Below are 15,855 nucleotides of genomic sequence, written 5' to 3' on the forward strand. Positions count from 1 at the left end.
TTACTCGCGTAAGGTTTATTACTTGGACGACCCAGTACACTTGCTGGTTAGTTGAACGGAGTTGTGAAAACAACCGATGCCATAATAATGATTTCATACAAAAACAAAAGAACATGGATCACAATTTCGTCCACCAAGTTTTTAGCGCCGTTGCCGGGGATTGTTCGAGTATGGACAACTGACGGTTCATCTTGTTGCTCAGATTAGGTAATTTTCTTTTCAAAAATCTTTTTCAAAATTTTTCTTTTATTTTTCGTTTTTCTAAACTTTATTTTCGAAAAAATTAATAAAAATTCAAAAAAATTCATAAAATCATAAAAATAAAAAATTATTTTGTGTTTCTTGTTTGAATCTTGAGTCAATTTTTAAGTTTGGTGTCAATTGCATGCTTTAAAAATTTTTTCTTGCATTTTTCGAAAATTCATGCATTCATGGTGTTCTTCATGATCTTCAAGTTGTTCTTGGTAAGTCTTCTTGTTTGATCTTGATGTTTTCTTGTTTTGTGTAGTTTGTTGTTTTTCATGTGCATTTTTGCATTCATATTTTCCATGCATTAAAGATTTCTAAGTTTGGTGTCTTGCATATTTTCTTTGCATCAAAAATTTTTCAAAAATATGTTCTTGATGTTCATCATGATCTTCAAAGTGTTCTTGGTGTTCATCTTGACATTCATAGCATTCTTGCATGCATTCAGTGTTTTGATCTAAAAATTTCATGCATTGAGTATTTTTGTTGTTTTTCTCTCTCATAATTAAAAATTCAAAAATAAAAAAAAATATCTTTTCCTTATTCCCCTCCAAAATTTCGAAATTTTGGGATTGACTTGGTCAAAAATTTTCAAAATTAGTTGTTTCTTACAAGTCAAGTCAAAATTTCAATTTTAAAAAATCTTATCTTTTCAAAATCTTTTTCAAAAATCATATCTTTTTCAATTTTTTTTATTATTTTCGAAAATTTCAAAAAAATCTTTTTCAAAATAGTTTCAAAATCTTTTTCTTATCTTTAAATCTAATTTTCGAAAATTCACTAATAATTAATATGATTGGTTCAAAAATTTGAAGTTTGTTACTTTCTTGTTAAGAAAGGTTCAATCTTTAAGTTCTAGAATCTTATCTTGTAGTTTCTTGTTAGTGAAGTAAATAATTTCAAAATTTTTGAATTAAATCTTTTTATCTTTTATTTTATCTTTTTCAAAAAATTTTATCTTTTTCAAAATTTGATTTCAAAATATCTTATCTAACTTACTATCTTCTTATCTTTTTCAATTTTGATTTCAAATCTTTTTCAATCAACTAACTAACTTCTTGTTTGTTTCTTATCTTTTTCAAAACCACCTAACTACTTTTCCCTCTCTAATTTTCGAAAATATCTCATCCCTTTTTCAAAAATTCTTTTTAATTAACTAATTGTTTCATGTTTTAATTTTAATTACATTTTATATCTAATTTTCGAAAATCACTAACCCCTTTTTAAAATTATTTTCGAAATTCTCTTTCTCTTTTCTTCTTCTATTTAATTATTTGTTTACTAACACTTCTCTTCACCTCTCTTCATCCATAAATCCAAATCCATTCTTCATTCTTCTACACCTTCTTTTTCTACTAACATAAAGGAATCTCTATACTGTGACATAGAGGATTCCTCTTTCTTTTCTTGTTTTCTTCTCTTTCATATGAGCAGGAACAAGGATAAAGGCACTCTTGTTGAAATTGATCCAGAACCTGAAAGGACTCTGAAGAGAAAATTAAGAGAAGCTAAATTACAACAATCCAGAAACAACCTTTCAGAAATTTTTGAACAAGAAAAGGAGATGGCAGCCAAAAATAATAATAATTCAAGGAGAATGCTTGGTGACTTCACAAAGCCAACGTCCAAGTTTGATGGAAGAAGCATCTCCATTCCTGCCATTGGAGCCAATAACTTTGAGCTTAAGCCTCAACTAGTTGCTTTAATGCAACAAAACTGCAAGTTTTATGGACTTCCATCTGAAGATCCTTATCAGTTTTTAACTGAGTTCTTGCAGATCTGTGAGACTGTAAAGACGAATGGAGTTGATCCTGAAGTCTACAGACTCATGCTTTTCCCTTTTGCTGTAAGAGACAGAGCTAGAATATGGTTGGATTCACAACCCAAGGATAGCCTGGACTCATGGGATAAGCTGGTCACTGCCTTCTTGGACAAATTCTTTCCTCCTCAAAAGCTGAGCAAGCTGAGAGTGGATGTTCAAACTTTCAAACAAAAAGATGGTGAATCCCTCTACGAAGCTTGGGAAAGATACAAGCAGCTGACGAAAAGATGTCCATCTGACATGTTTTCAGAATGAACCATATTAGATATATTCTATTATGGTCTCTCTGAATTTTCGAAAATGTCATTGGACCATTCTGCAGGTGGATCTATTCACCTGAAGAAAACGCCTGAAGAGGCTCAAGAACTCATTGACATGGTTGCAAACAACCAATTCATGTACACTTCTGAGAGGAATTCCGTGAACAATGGGATACCTCAAAAGAAAGGAGTTCTTGAAATTGATACTCTGAATGCCATATTGGCTCAGAACAAAGTGTTGACTCAACAGGTCAACATGATTTCTCAAAATCTGAATGGATTGCAACATGCATCCAACAGTACTAGAGAGGAAGCTTCTGAAGAAGCTTATGATCCTGAGAACCCTGCCATGGCAGAGGTTAATTACATGGGTGAACCTTATGGAAACACCTATAACTCATCATGGAGAAATCATCCAAATTTCTCATGGAAGGATCAACAAAAGCCTCAACAAGGCTTTAACAATGGTGGACGCAACAGGCTGGGCAATAGCAAGCCATATCCATCATCTTCTCAGCAACAGACAAAGAATCCTGAACAAAACACTTCTAATTTAGCCAATGTAGTCTCTGATCTGTCAAAGGCCACTTTCAGTTTCATGAGTGAAACAAGATCCTCCATTAGAAATCTGGAGGCACAAGTGGGCCAGCTGAGTAAAAAGGTCATTGAAACTCCTCCCAGTATTCTCCCAAGCAATACAGAAGAGAATCCAAAAGGAGAGTGCAAAGCCATTGACATAGTCAATATGGCCGAATGCACAAGGGAGGAGGAGGACGAAAATCCTAGTGAGGAAGACCTCCTGGGACGTTCCTCAAGCAAGAAGGAGTTTCCTATTAAGGATCCAAAGGAATCTGAGGCTCATACAGAGACCATAGAGATTCTATTAAATCTCCTTCTTCCATTCATGAGCCCTAAAGACTATTCTTCCTCTGAAGAGGATGAAGATATGATTGGAGAGCAAGTTGCTCAATATTTAGGAGCTATCATGAAGCTGAATGCCAAATTGTTTGGTAATGAGACTTGGGAAAGTGAACCTCCCTTGCTCATTAATGAACTGGATACTTGGATTCAGAAAATTCTACCTCAAAAGAAACAAGATCCTGGCAAGTTCTTAATACCTTGTACCATAGGCACCATGAGCTTTGAAAAAGCTCTATGTGATCTGGGGTCAGGGATAAATCTTATGCCACTCTCTGTAATGGAGAAGCTGGGGATCATTGAGGTACAACCTGCCTTGTTCTCATTACAATTGGCAGACAAGTCATTAAGACAAGCTTATGGATTAGTAGAGGACGTGCTAGTAAAGGTTGAAGGCCTTTACATCCCTGCTGATTTCATAATCTTAGACACTAGGAAGGAAGAGGATAATTGCATCATCCTTGGAAGACCTTTCCTAGCCACAGCAGGAGCTGTGATAGATGTCAACAGAGGCGAATTAGTCCTTCACTTGAATGGGGACTACCTTGTGTTTAAGGCACATGGCCATCCCTCTGTGACAAAAGAGAGTAAGCATGAAGAGCTTCTCTCAGTTCAGAGTCAAGAAGAGCCCACACAGTCAAACTCTAAGTTTGGTGTTGTGAGGTGATGAGCGGATAATTTGTACCCTTTTTGGCATTATTTTTAGTATGTTTTTAGTATGATTTAGTTAGTTTTTAGTATATTTTTTATTAGTTTTTAATTAAAATTCACTTTTCTGGACTTTACTATGAGTTTGTGTGTTTTTCTGTGATTTCAGGTATTTTCTGGCTGAAATTGAGGGATCTGAGCAAAAATCTGATTCAGAGACTGAAAAGGACTGCAGATGCTGTTGGATTCTGACCTCCTTGCACTCGAAGTGGATTTTCTGGAGCTACAGAAGCCCAATTGGCGCGCTCTCAACGGCGTTGGAAAGTAGACATCCTGGGCTTTCCAGCAATATATGATAGTCCATACTTTGCCCAAGATTTGATGGCCCAAACCGGCGTTCAAAGTCACCCTCAGAAATTCCAGCGTTAAACGCCGGAACTGGCACCTAAATGGGAGTTAAACGCCCAAACTGGCATAAAAGCTGGCGTTTAACTCCAAGAAGAGTCTCTACACGAAAATGCTTCATTGCTCAGCCCAAGCACACACCAAGTGGGCCCGGAAGTGGATTTCTATGTCATTTACTCATCTCTGTACACCCTAGGCTACTAGTTTTCTATATATAGGACCTTTTACTATTGTATTTTCATCTTTTGATCACTTTAGATCTCTAGATCATCTTTGGACATCTAGTTCTTAGATCATTGGGAGGCTGGCCTCACGGCCATGCCTAGACCTTGTTCTTATGTATTTTCAACGGTGGAGTTTCTACACACCATAGATTAAGGTGTGGAGCTCTGCTGTACCTCGAGTATTAATGCAATTACTATTGTTCTTCTATTCAATTCCACTTGTTCTTTGTCCAAGATATCACTTGTTCTTCAACTTGATGGATGTGATGATCCGTGACACTCATCACCATTCTCACTCATGAACAAGGTGACTGACAACCACTCTTGTTCTACAAGCATACGAGGCTCTAGTGTTTATCTCTTGGATTCCTGATACACGATGCATGGTTGATCGCCTGACAACCGAGTGCTCGCCTAACAAACGAGCCAGCCATTCCGTGAGATCAGAGTCTTCGTGGTATAGGCGAGAACTGATGGCGGCATTCAAGAGAATCCGGAAGGTCTAACCTTGTCTGTGGTATTCTGAGTAGGATTCAATGATTGAATGACTGTGACGTGCTTCAAACTCCTAGCAGGCGGGCGATAGTGACAGACGCAAAAGAATCGCTGGATTCTATTCCGGCCTGACCGAGAACCGACAGCTGATTAGCCATATGCTGTGACAGAGCATAGGAACATTTTCACTGAGAGGATGGGAGGTAGCCACTGACAACGGTGAAACCCTACATGAGCTTGCCATGGAAAGGAGTAAGAAGGATTGGATGAAGACAGTAGGAAAGCAGAGAGACGGAAGGGAAGGCATCTTCATACGCTTATCTGAAGCTCTCACCAATGATATACATAAGTATCTCTATCTTTATCTTTATGCTTTATTCGTTTATCATTATACCTATTTGAGTCTGCCTGACTGAGATTTACAAGGTGACCATAGCTTGCTTCATACCAACAATCTCCGTGGGATCGACCCTTACTCACGTAAGGTATTACTTGGACGACCCAGTGCACTTGCTGGTTAGTTGTGCGAAGTTGTGCTTATGCCATGGTATTGTGCACCAAGTCTTTGGAGCCATTACCGGGGATTGTTCTGTGTAAAAGTAGTGATCACAATTTCGTGCACCAAGTTTTTGGCGCCGTTGCCGGGGATTGTTCGAGTATGGACAACTGACGGTTCATCTTGTTGCTTAGATTAGGTATTATTTTTCTTCAGAGTTCTTAAGAATGAATTCTAGTGTTTCAAGGTGATGTTCTTATCATCACCAAAGCTGATTGATCATCATCAATTTAGCTCTTGAATGCAATGTCCTGCTGAAGCTTAGCTAGCTATGTCTAATTCCTTTAGACTAAAGCTTTAGACTAACATTGCATGATTCCTGGAATTCTCATTAAGAATTTTGATACCTTTATTTTCCTTTTCACTTAATTTTCGAAAAAAAAAAACCAAAAAAATTACAAAATCAATAAAAAACCAAAAATATTTCTTGTTTGAGTCTAGTGTCTAATTTTAAGTTTGGTGTCAATTGCATGTTTCTGTTCTTCCTGCATTTTTCGAATTTATGCATGTGTCTTCATTAATCTTCAAGTTGTTCTTGATGATTTCCTTATTTTGATCTTTGAATTCTATTGACTTGAGTGTTTTGTTGTTTCTCATGTGCATTCTCATCTTGTTAGTGTCAGTAGTATACAAACTGCTAAGTTTGGTGTCTTGCATGCATTGTTATTTGATTTTAGTTGCATTTTGATTATTCCTCATTATTAAAAATCCAAAAATATTTTTAATTTGTGTCTTTTCAAGTCAATAATACAGAGAATTGAAGATTCAGAACATACAGCAGAGGAATTACACAGAAAAAGCTGGGCGTTCAAAACGCCCAGTGAAGAAGGACAGACTGGCGTTTAAACGCCAACCAGGGTGCCTGGTTGGGCGTTTAACGCCCAAAAGGGTAGAGTTTTGGGCGTTAAACGCCAGAATGTGCACCATTCTGGGCGTTTAACGCCAGGATGGCACAAGGGGGAAGATTTTGTTTTCAAAATCAATTTTTTTCAAGTTTTCAAAGTTTTTCAAAATCAAATCTTTTTCAAATCATATCTTTTCAATCAAATGTTTTCAAAATCAATTTCTTTCCTTTTTCAAAGATACTTACTAACAATTAATGATTTGATTGAACATCTCAAATTTGTTGCCTTTTCTGTTGAGAAAGGTTTAATGTTTGAATCATATCTTTTCTTGTTAGGCAAGTCATTAATTTTTAAAATCAAATCTTTTTAAAATTGTTTTCAAAATCATATCTTTTCAATCATATCTTTTTTTTAAAACCATAACTTTTCAATCATATCTCTTTAATCACATCTTTTTCAAAATAGTTTTCAAATCAAATCTTTTTAATTTCTAATTTCAAAATCTTTTTCAAAAATCACTTTACTTCTTTCCCACTTTTGTTTTCGAAAATCAATTAGTGTTTTTCAAAATGTTTTCAAAATCTTTTACTTAATTTTCGAAAATTACTTCCCTTCTTCTCACATCCTTCTATTCATGGACTAACACTATCCCTTAATGCAAAATCCGAACTCCATCTTCTTTGATAAGTTCGAATTTTCTACTTCTGCCTTCTAATTTTCTTTTCTTCTGACACCTCAAGGGATCTCTATACTGTGACATAGAGGATTCCACATTTTCTTGTTCTCTTCTCTTTCATATGAGCAGGAACAAAGACAAAGGTATTCTTGTTGAAGCTGACCCTGAACCTGAAAGGACCTTGAAGCGAAAGCTAAGAGAAGCTAAGGCACAACTCTCTGTAGAGGACCTAACCGAATTCTTCAAAAAAAAAAGAAGAAGACATGGCAGCCGAAAACAACAACAATGCCAACAATGCAAGGAAGGTGCTGGGTGACTTTACTGCACCTACTCCCGATTTCTATGGGAGAAGCATCTCTATCCCTGCCATTGGAGCAAACAACTTTGAGCTTAAGCCTCAATTAGTTTCTCTAATGCAACAGGATTGCAAGTTCCATGGACTTCCATTGGAAGATCCTCATCAGTTTTAAGCTGAGTTCTTGCAAATCTGTGACACAGTCAAGACTAATGGGGTTAACCCTGAGGTCTACAGACTGATGCTATTCCCTTTTGCTGTAAGAGACAGAGCTAGAATATGGTTGGACTCTCAACCTAAAGAAAGCCTGGACTCTTGGGAAAAGCTAGTCAATGCCTTCTTGGCAAAGTTCTTTCCACCTCAAAAATTGAGTAAGCTTAGAGTGGAAGTCCAAACCTTCAGACAGAAGGATGGAGAATCCCTCTATGAAGCTTGGGAAAGATACAAACAATTAATCAGAAAGTGCCCTTCTGACATGCTTTCTGAATGGAGCATCATAGGTATTTTCTATGATGGTCTTTCTGAACTATCCAAGATGTCTTTGGATAGCTCTGCTGGAGGATCTCTTCATCTGAAGAAGACGCCTACAGAGGCTCAAGAACTCATTGAAATGGTTGCAAATAACCAATTCATGTACACTTCTGAAAGGAATCCTGTGAACAATGGGACAAATCAGAAGAAAGGAGTTCTTGAGATTGATACTCTGAATGCCATATTGGCTCAGAACAAGATATTGACTCAACAAGTCAATTTGATTTCTCAAAGTCTGTTTGGAATGCAAAATGCACCAAGCAGTACTAAGGATGCTTCATCTGAAGAAGAAGCTTATGATCCTGAGAACCCTTCAATGGAAGAGGTGAATTACCTAGGAGAACCCTATGGAAACACCTATAATTCTTCATGGAGAAATCACCCAAATTTCTCATGGAAAAATCAAGAGAGACCTCAACAAGGTTTCAACAACAATAATGGTGGAAGAAACAGGTTTAGCAATGGCAAGCCTTTTCCATCATCTTCTCAGCAACAGACAGAGAATTCTAAGCAGAACTCCTCTGACTTAGCAACCATGGTCTCTGATCTAATCAAAACCACTCAAAGTTTCATGACTGAAACAAGGTCCTCCATTAGAAACTTGGAGGCACAAGTGGGACAGCTGAGCAAGACAGTTACTGAACTCCCTCCTAGTACTCTTCCAAGCAATACAGAAGAAAATCCAAAAGGAGAGTGCAAAGCCATAACCATGGCCGAATCTGGAGAGGAAAGTGAGGAAGTGGACGCCACTGAGGAAGGCCTCAATGGGCGTGCACTAGCCTCCACAGAGTTCCCCAATGAGAAACCATGGGAATCTGAGGCTCAAAATGAGACCATAGAGATTCCATTGGACCTACTTCTGCCTTTCATGAGCTCTGATGAGTATTCTTCCTCTGAAGAGGATGAGTATGTTACTGAAGAGCAAGTTGCTAAATACCTTGGAGCAATCATGAAGCTAAATGACAAGTTATTTGGAAATGAGACTTGGGAGGATGAACCTCCTTTGCTCACCAAAGAACTGGATGACTTGTCTAGGCAGAAATTACCTCAAAAGAGACAAGATCCTGGGAAGTTTTCAATACCTTGTACCATAGGCACCATGACCTTCAAGAAGGCTCTGTGTGACTTAGGGTCAAGTGTAAACCTCATGCCTCTCTCTGTAATGGAGAAGCTAGGGATTTTGAGGTACAAGCTGCAAGAATCTCATTAGAGATGGCAGACAATTCAAGAAAACAAGCTTATGGACTTGTAGAGGATGTTTTGGTGAAGATTGAAGACCATTACATCCCTGCTGATTTCATAGTCCTAGAGACTGGGAAGAGCATGGATAAATCTATCATCCTTGGCAGACCCTTCCTAGCCACAGCAAAGGCTGTGATTGATGTTGATGGAGGTGAACTGATCATTCAAGTGAATGAAGAATCCTTTGTGTTTAAGGCTCAAGGATATCCCTCTGTCACCATGGAGAGGAAGCATGAAGAGCTTTTCTCAAATCAGAGTCAAACAGAGCCCCCACAGTCAAACTCTAAGTTTGGTGTTGGGAGGCCACAACCAAATTCTAAGTTTGGTGTTGAACCCCAACATTCAAACTCTAAGTTTGGTGTTGGGAGGTTCCAACATTGCTCTGAGAAAATGTGAGGCTCCATGAGAGCCCTCTGTCAAGCTACTGACATTAAAGAAGCGCTTGTTGGGAGGCAACCCAATGTTATATTTTATCTATTTTCTTTTGTTATTTTATTTTATTTTGTAGGTTGATGATCATGAGAAGTCACAAAATCAATTGAAAAAGCAAAAACAGAATGAAAAACAGGAAGAAAAACAGCACACCCTGGAGGAAGAACTTACTGGCGTTTAAACGCCAGTAAGGTTAGCAGTTGGGCGTTTAACGCCCAGTCTGGCACCATTCTGGGCGTTTAACGCCAGAAAGGGGCACCAGACTGGCGTTAAACGCCAGAAAAGGGCAAGAACCTGGCATTAAACGCCAGGAATGGGCACCAGCCCGGCGTTTAACGCCAGATTTGGCACAAAACGTGTTTTTGCATGCCATTTGGTGCAGGGATGACTTTTCCTTGACACCTCAGGATCTGTGGATCCCACAGGATCCCCACCAACCCCACCACCCTCTTTCTTCTTCACCCATTCACCAATCACCTCAACACCTCTTCCCCATAAACCCTTCTTCACTCCTTCATTTTCACACCACCTAAACACCACTTCTCCCCCTCTTTGGCCGAACATAAAGCCATTCCCTTCTTCCTCATTTCTTCTTCTTCTACTCTCTTCTTTCTTCTTTTGCTCGAGGACGAGCAAACCTTCTAAGTTTGGTGTGGTAAAAGCATTGCTTTTTGTTTTTCCATAACCATTGATGGCATCCAAGGCCGGAGAAACCTCTAGAAAGAGGAAAGGGAAGGCAAAAGCTTTCACCTCCGAGTCATGGGAGATGGAGAGATTCATCTCAAGGGTGCATCAAGACCACTTCTATGAAGTTGTGGCCATGGAGAAGGGTCAACTTTGATCAAAGGTTGGACCAAGTCCTCATAAACATTTGTGAAAGAGGGCACTCAATGGAAGAGAGATTCAAGAGGAAAGCCGATTCAACTGAGAAGGCATGACCTCAAGCCCATCACTAAGAAAAGGATGGAGCAAATAAGAGACCCCTCTCATCAAGAGATCCCTGAGATGCCTCAAGGGATGCACTTTCCTCCACAAGACTATTGGGAGCAACTAAACACCTCCCTAGGAGAATTGAGTTCCAACATGGGACAACTAAGGGTGGAGCACCAAGAACATTCCATCCCCCTCCATGAAATTAGAGAAGATCAAAGAATCATGAGAGAGGAGCAACAAAGACAAGGAAGAGACATTGAGGAGCTCAAGCACTCCATAAGGCCTTCAAGAGGAAGAACAAGCCGCCATCACTAAGGTGGACCCGTTCTTTAATCTCCTTGTTCTTTACTTTCTTGTTTTTCGAATTTTATGCTTATGGTTATCTATGTTTGTGTCTTATGATCATTAGTGTCATAGTGTCTATGCCTTAAAGCTATGAATATGAATCCATCACCTTTCTTAAAAGAAAACTGTTTTTATCACAAAAGAACAAGAAGTACAGGATTTCAAATTCATCTTTAAAACTAGCTTAATTAGTTTGATGTGGTGACAATACTTTTTGTTTTCTGAATGTATGCTTGAACAGTGCATATGTCTTTTGAATTTGTTATTCATGAATGTTAAATTTGTTGGCTCTTGAAAGAATGATGAAAAAGGAGACATGTTACTGAGGATCTGAAAAATCATAAAAATGATTCTTGAAGCAAGAAAAAGCAGTGAATACAAAAAAAAAAACGAAAAAAAAAGAGAAGGAAAAAGAGAAAAAGAGAGAAAAGAAAGAAAAAGAAAGAAATAAAGTGTGATCCAAGGCAAAAAGAGTGTGCTTAAGAACCCTGGACACCTCTAATTGGGGACTCTAGCAAAGCTGAGTCACAATCTGAAAAGGTTCACCCAATTATGTGTCTGTGGCATGTATGTATCCGGTGGTAATACTGGAAGACAGAGTGCTTTGGGCCACGGCCAAGACTCATGAAGTAGCTGTGTTCAAGAATCATCATACTTAACTAGGAGAATCAATAACACTATCTGGATTCTGAGTTCCTAAAGAAGCCAATCATTCTGAATATCAAAGGATAAAGTGAGATGCCAAAACTGTTTGGAGGCAAAAAGCTACTAGTCCCGCTCATCTAATTTGGAGCTAAGTTTCATTGATAATTTGGAGTCTATAGTACATTATCTTCTTTTTATCTTATTTGATTTTCAGTTGCTTGGGGACAAGCAACAATTTAAGTTTGGTGTTGTGATGAGCGGATAATTTGTACCCTTTTTGGCATTGTTTTTAGTATGTTTTTAGTATGATTTAGTTAGTTTTTAGTATATTTTTATTAGTTTTTAATTAAAATTCACTTTTCTGGACTTTACTATGAGTTTGTGTGTTTTTCTGTGATTTCAGGTATTTTCTGGCTGAAATTGAGGGATCTGAGCAAAAATCTGATTCAGAGACTGAAAAGGACTGCAGATGCTGTTGGATTCTGACCTCCTTGCACTCGAAGTGGATTTTCTGGAGCTACAGAAGCCCAATTGGCGCGCTCTCAACGGCGTTGGAAAGTAGACATCCTGGGCTTTCCAGAAATATATAATAGTCCATACTTTGCCCAAGATTTGATGGCCCAAACCGGCGTTCAAAGTCACCCTCAGAAATTCCAGCGTTAAACGCCGGAACTGGCACCTAAATGGGAGTTAAACGCCCAAACTGGCATAAAAGCTGGCGTTTAACTCCAAGAAGAGTCTCTACACGAAAATGCTTCATTGCTCAGCCCAAGCACACACCAAGTGGGCCCGGAAGTGGATTTCTATGTCATTTACTCATCTCTGTACACCCTAGGCTACTAGTTTTCTATATATAGGACCTTTTACTATTGTATTTTCATCTTTTGATCACTTTAGATCTCTAGATCATCTTTGGACATCTAGTTCTTAGATCATTGGGAGGCTGGCCTCACGGCCATGCCTAGACCTTGTTCTTATGTATTTTCAACGGTGGAGTTTCTACACACCATAGATTAAGGTGTGGAGCTCTGCTGTACCTCGAGTATTAATGCAATTACTATTGTTCTTCTATTCAATTCCACTTGTTCTTTGTCCAAGATATCACTTGTTCTTCAACTTGATGGATGTGATGATCCGTGACACTCATCACTATTCTCACTCATGAACAAGGTGACTGACAACCACTCTTGTTCTACAAGCATACGAGGCTCTAGTGTTTATCTCTTGGATTCCTGATACACGATGCATGGTTGATCGCCTGACAACCGAGTGCTCGCCTAACAAACGAGCCAGCCATTCCGTGAGATCAGAGTCTTCGTGGTATAGGCGAGAACTGATGGCGGCATTCAAGAGAATCCGGAAGGTCTAACCTTGTCTGTGGTATTCTGAGTAGGATTCAATGATTGAATGACTGTGACGTGCTTCAAACTCCTAGCAGGCGGGGCGATAGTGACAGACGCAAAAGAATCGCTGGATTCTATTCCGGCCTGACCGAGAACCGACAGCTGATTAGCCATATGCTGTGACAGAGCATAGGAACATTTTCACTGAGAGGATGGGAGGTAGCCACTGACAACGGTGAAACCCTACATGAGCTTGCCATGGAAAGGAGTAAGAAGGATTGGATGAAGACAGTAGGAAAGCAGAGAGACGGAAGGGAAGGCATCTTCATACGCTTATCTGAAGCTCTCACCAATGATATACATAAGTATCTCTATCTTTATCTTTATGCTTTATTCGTTTATCATTATACCCATTTGAGTCTGCCTGACTGAGATTTACAAGGTGACCATAGCTTGCTTCATACCAACAATCTCCGTGGGATCGACCCTTACTCACGTAAGGTATTACTTGGACGACCCAGTGCACTTGCTGGTTAGTTGTGCGAAGTTGTGCTTATGCCATGGTATTGTGCACCAAGTCTTTGGAGCCATTACCGGGGATTGTTCTGTGTAAAAGTAGTGATCACAATTTCGTGCACCATGAGGCCACAACCAAACTCTAAGTTTGGTGTTAAGATCCCATATCCAAACTCTAAGTTTGCTGTGGACAACTATACGACATTGACCTGATCACCTTGTGGCTCCATGAGAGCCACTGTCAAGCTATTGACATTAAAGAAGTGCTTGTTGGGAGGCAACCCAATTTTATTTATCTAATTTTATTTTATTCTATTTTATTGTTATTTTATATTTTATTAGGTACATGATCATGAGGAGTCACGAAAAAAATCATAAAAATTAAAAACAGAATCAAAAACAGCAGAAGAAAAAAATTCACACCCTGGATGACGCACAGGCTGGCGTTCAACGCCAATAAGATGCATCTGGCTGGCGTTCAACGCCAGAACAGAGCACCATTCTGGCGCTGAACGCCTGAAACAAGCAACATTCTGGCGCTGAACGCCAGGAATGTGCCCAGAGTGGAAAAACTGGCGCTGAACGCCAGTAACAAGCATGAAACTGGCGTTCAACGCCAGAAACATGCTTTACATGGGTGTTGAACGCCCAGAATGTGCACCAATGGGCGTTTAAATGCCAGAATGATGCACGAAGGCATTTTACATGCCTATTTGGTGCAGGGATGGAATTCCTTAACACCTCAGGATCTGTGGACCCCACAGGATCACCTCAGGATCTGTGGACCCCACAGGATCCCCACCTAACATATTCCCACCTTACCTTTTAATCCTAATCACACTCTCCTAATCCAAATCCACTCTTCCCCATGTCACACTTCCCAACACCTTTCACCAATCACCTCAATTCCTCTTCCCAATTACCCCATTCACCACTCACATCCATCCACTCTTCCCCATAAACCCCACCTACCTTCAAAAATTCAAACCAATTTCCCTCCCATTCCCACCCAAATGGCCGAACATACCTCCCCCCCTTTCCCTATAAATACCCTTCCTTTCTTCTTCATTTTCACACAACACAAACCCCTTCTTCTTCACCTAAAGCCGAACCTACCTCTCTCCCTCTCTACCATATTTTCTTCTTCTTCTTCTTCTCTTCTTTCTTTTATTGCTCGAGGGCGAGCAATATTTTAAGTTTGGTGTGGTAAAAGCATAAGCTTTTTTTTGTTTTTCCATTACCAATGGCACCTAAGACCGGAATATCCTCTAGAAAAGGAAAAGGGAAGGCAAAAGCTTCCACCTCCGAGTCATGGGAGATGGAAAGATTCATCTCCAAGAGCCATCAAGACCACTTCTATGATGTTGTGGCAAAGAAGAAGGTGATCCCTGAGGTCCCTTTCAAGCTCAAGAAAAATGAGTATCCGGAGATCCGACATGAAGTCCGAAGAAGAGGTTGGGAAGTCTTAACCAACCCCATGCAACAAGTCGGAATCTTAATGGTTCAAGAATTCTATGCCAATGCATGGATCACTAGGAACCATGATCAAGTTATGAACCCGAGTCCAAAGAATTATCTCACAATGGTTCGGGGGAAATACTTGGATTTTAGTCCGGAAAATGTGAGGTTGGCGTTTCACTTGCCTATGATGCAAGGAGATGAATGCCCCTACACTAGAAGGGTCAACTTTGATCAAAGGTTGGACCAAGTCCTTATGGACATTTGTGTGGAAGGAGCTCAATGGAAGAGAGACTCCAAAGGCAAGCCAGTCCAACTAAGAAGACTGGACCTCAAGCCTATAGCTAGAGGATGGTTGGAGTTCATTCAACGCTCCATCATTCCTACTAGCAACCGATCTGAAGTCACTGTGGATCGGGCCATCATGATTCATGGCATCATGATTGGAGAGGAAGTAGAAGTTCATGAGGTCATCTCCAATGAAATCTACAAAATAGCCGACAAGCCTTCACCTATGGCACGGCTAGCTTTTCCTCACCTTATTTGCCATCTATGTTACTCAGCTGGAGTTATCATAGAAGGAGACATCTCCATTGAAGAGGACAAGCCCATCACCAAGAAGAGGATGGAGCAAGCAAGAGAAGCCCCTCACGGTTCTCAAGAGGTGCATGAGGAAGCTCATCATCAAGAAATCCCTGAGATGCCTCAAGGGATGCACTTTCCTCCAAACAACTATTGGGAGCAACTCAACACTTCCATAGAAGGTTTGAGCCACAATGTGGAACAATTAAGGGTGGAACATCATGAGCACTCCATCATTCTCCAAGAAATAAGAGAAGATCAAAGAGCAATGAGGGAGGAGCAACAAAGGTAAGGAAGGGACATAGAAGAGCTAAAGAACATCATTGGTCCTTCAAGAAGAAGACGCCACTAGAGGTGGATTCATTCCTTGTTCTTATTTCTTTCTGCTTTTCGGTTTTTAATATTATGTTTATCTATGTTTTTGGTCTTTATTTCATG

General features: G+C 39.6%; 1 non-coding gene across 1 annotated transcript; it reads right to left on the reverse strand.

The window, feature by feature from the left end:
* Positions 1-7,763: 7,763 nt before the first annotated feature.
* On the reverse strand, positions 7,764-7,871 carry LOC130959703 (small nucleolar RNA R71). Its single transcript, XR_009078772.1, has one exon. It is a non-coding gene; the product is annotated as a small nucleolar RNA R71 (small nucleolar RNA).
* Between the last annotated feature and the right edge of the window lie 7,984 nt (positions 7,872-15,855).

This window comes from Arachis stenosperma, chromosome 10, assembly GCF_014773155.1.
Source record: "Arachis stenosperma cultivar V10309 chromosome 10, arast.V10309.gnm1.PFL2, whole genome shotgun sequence".
Lineage (NCBI taxonomy): Eukaryota > Viridiplantae > Streptophyta > Magnoliopsida > Fabales > Fabaceae > Arachis > Arachis stenosperma.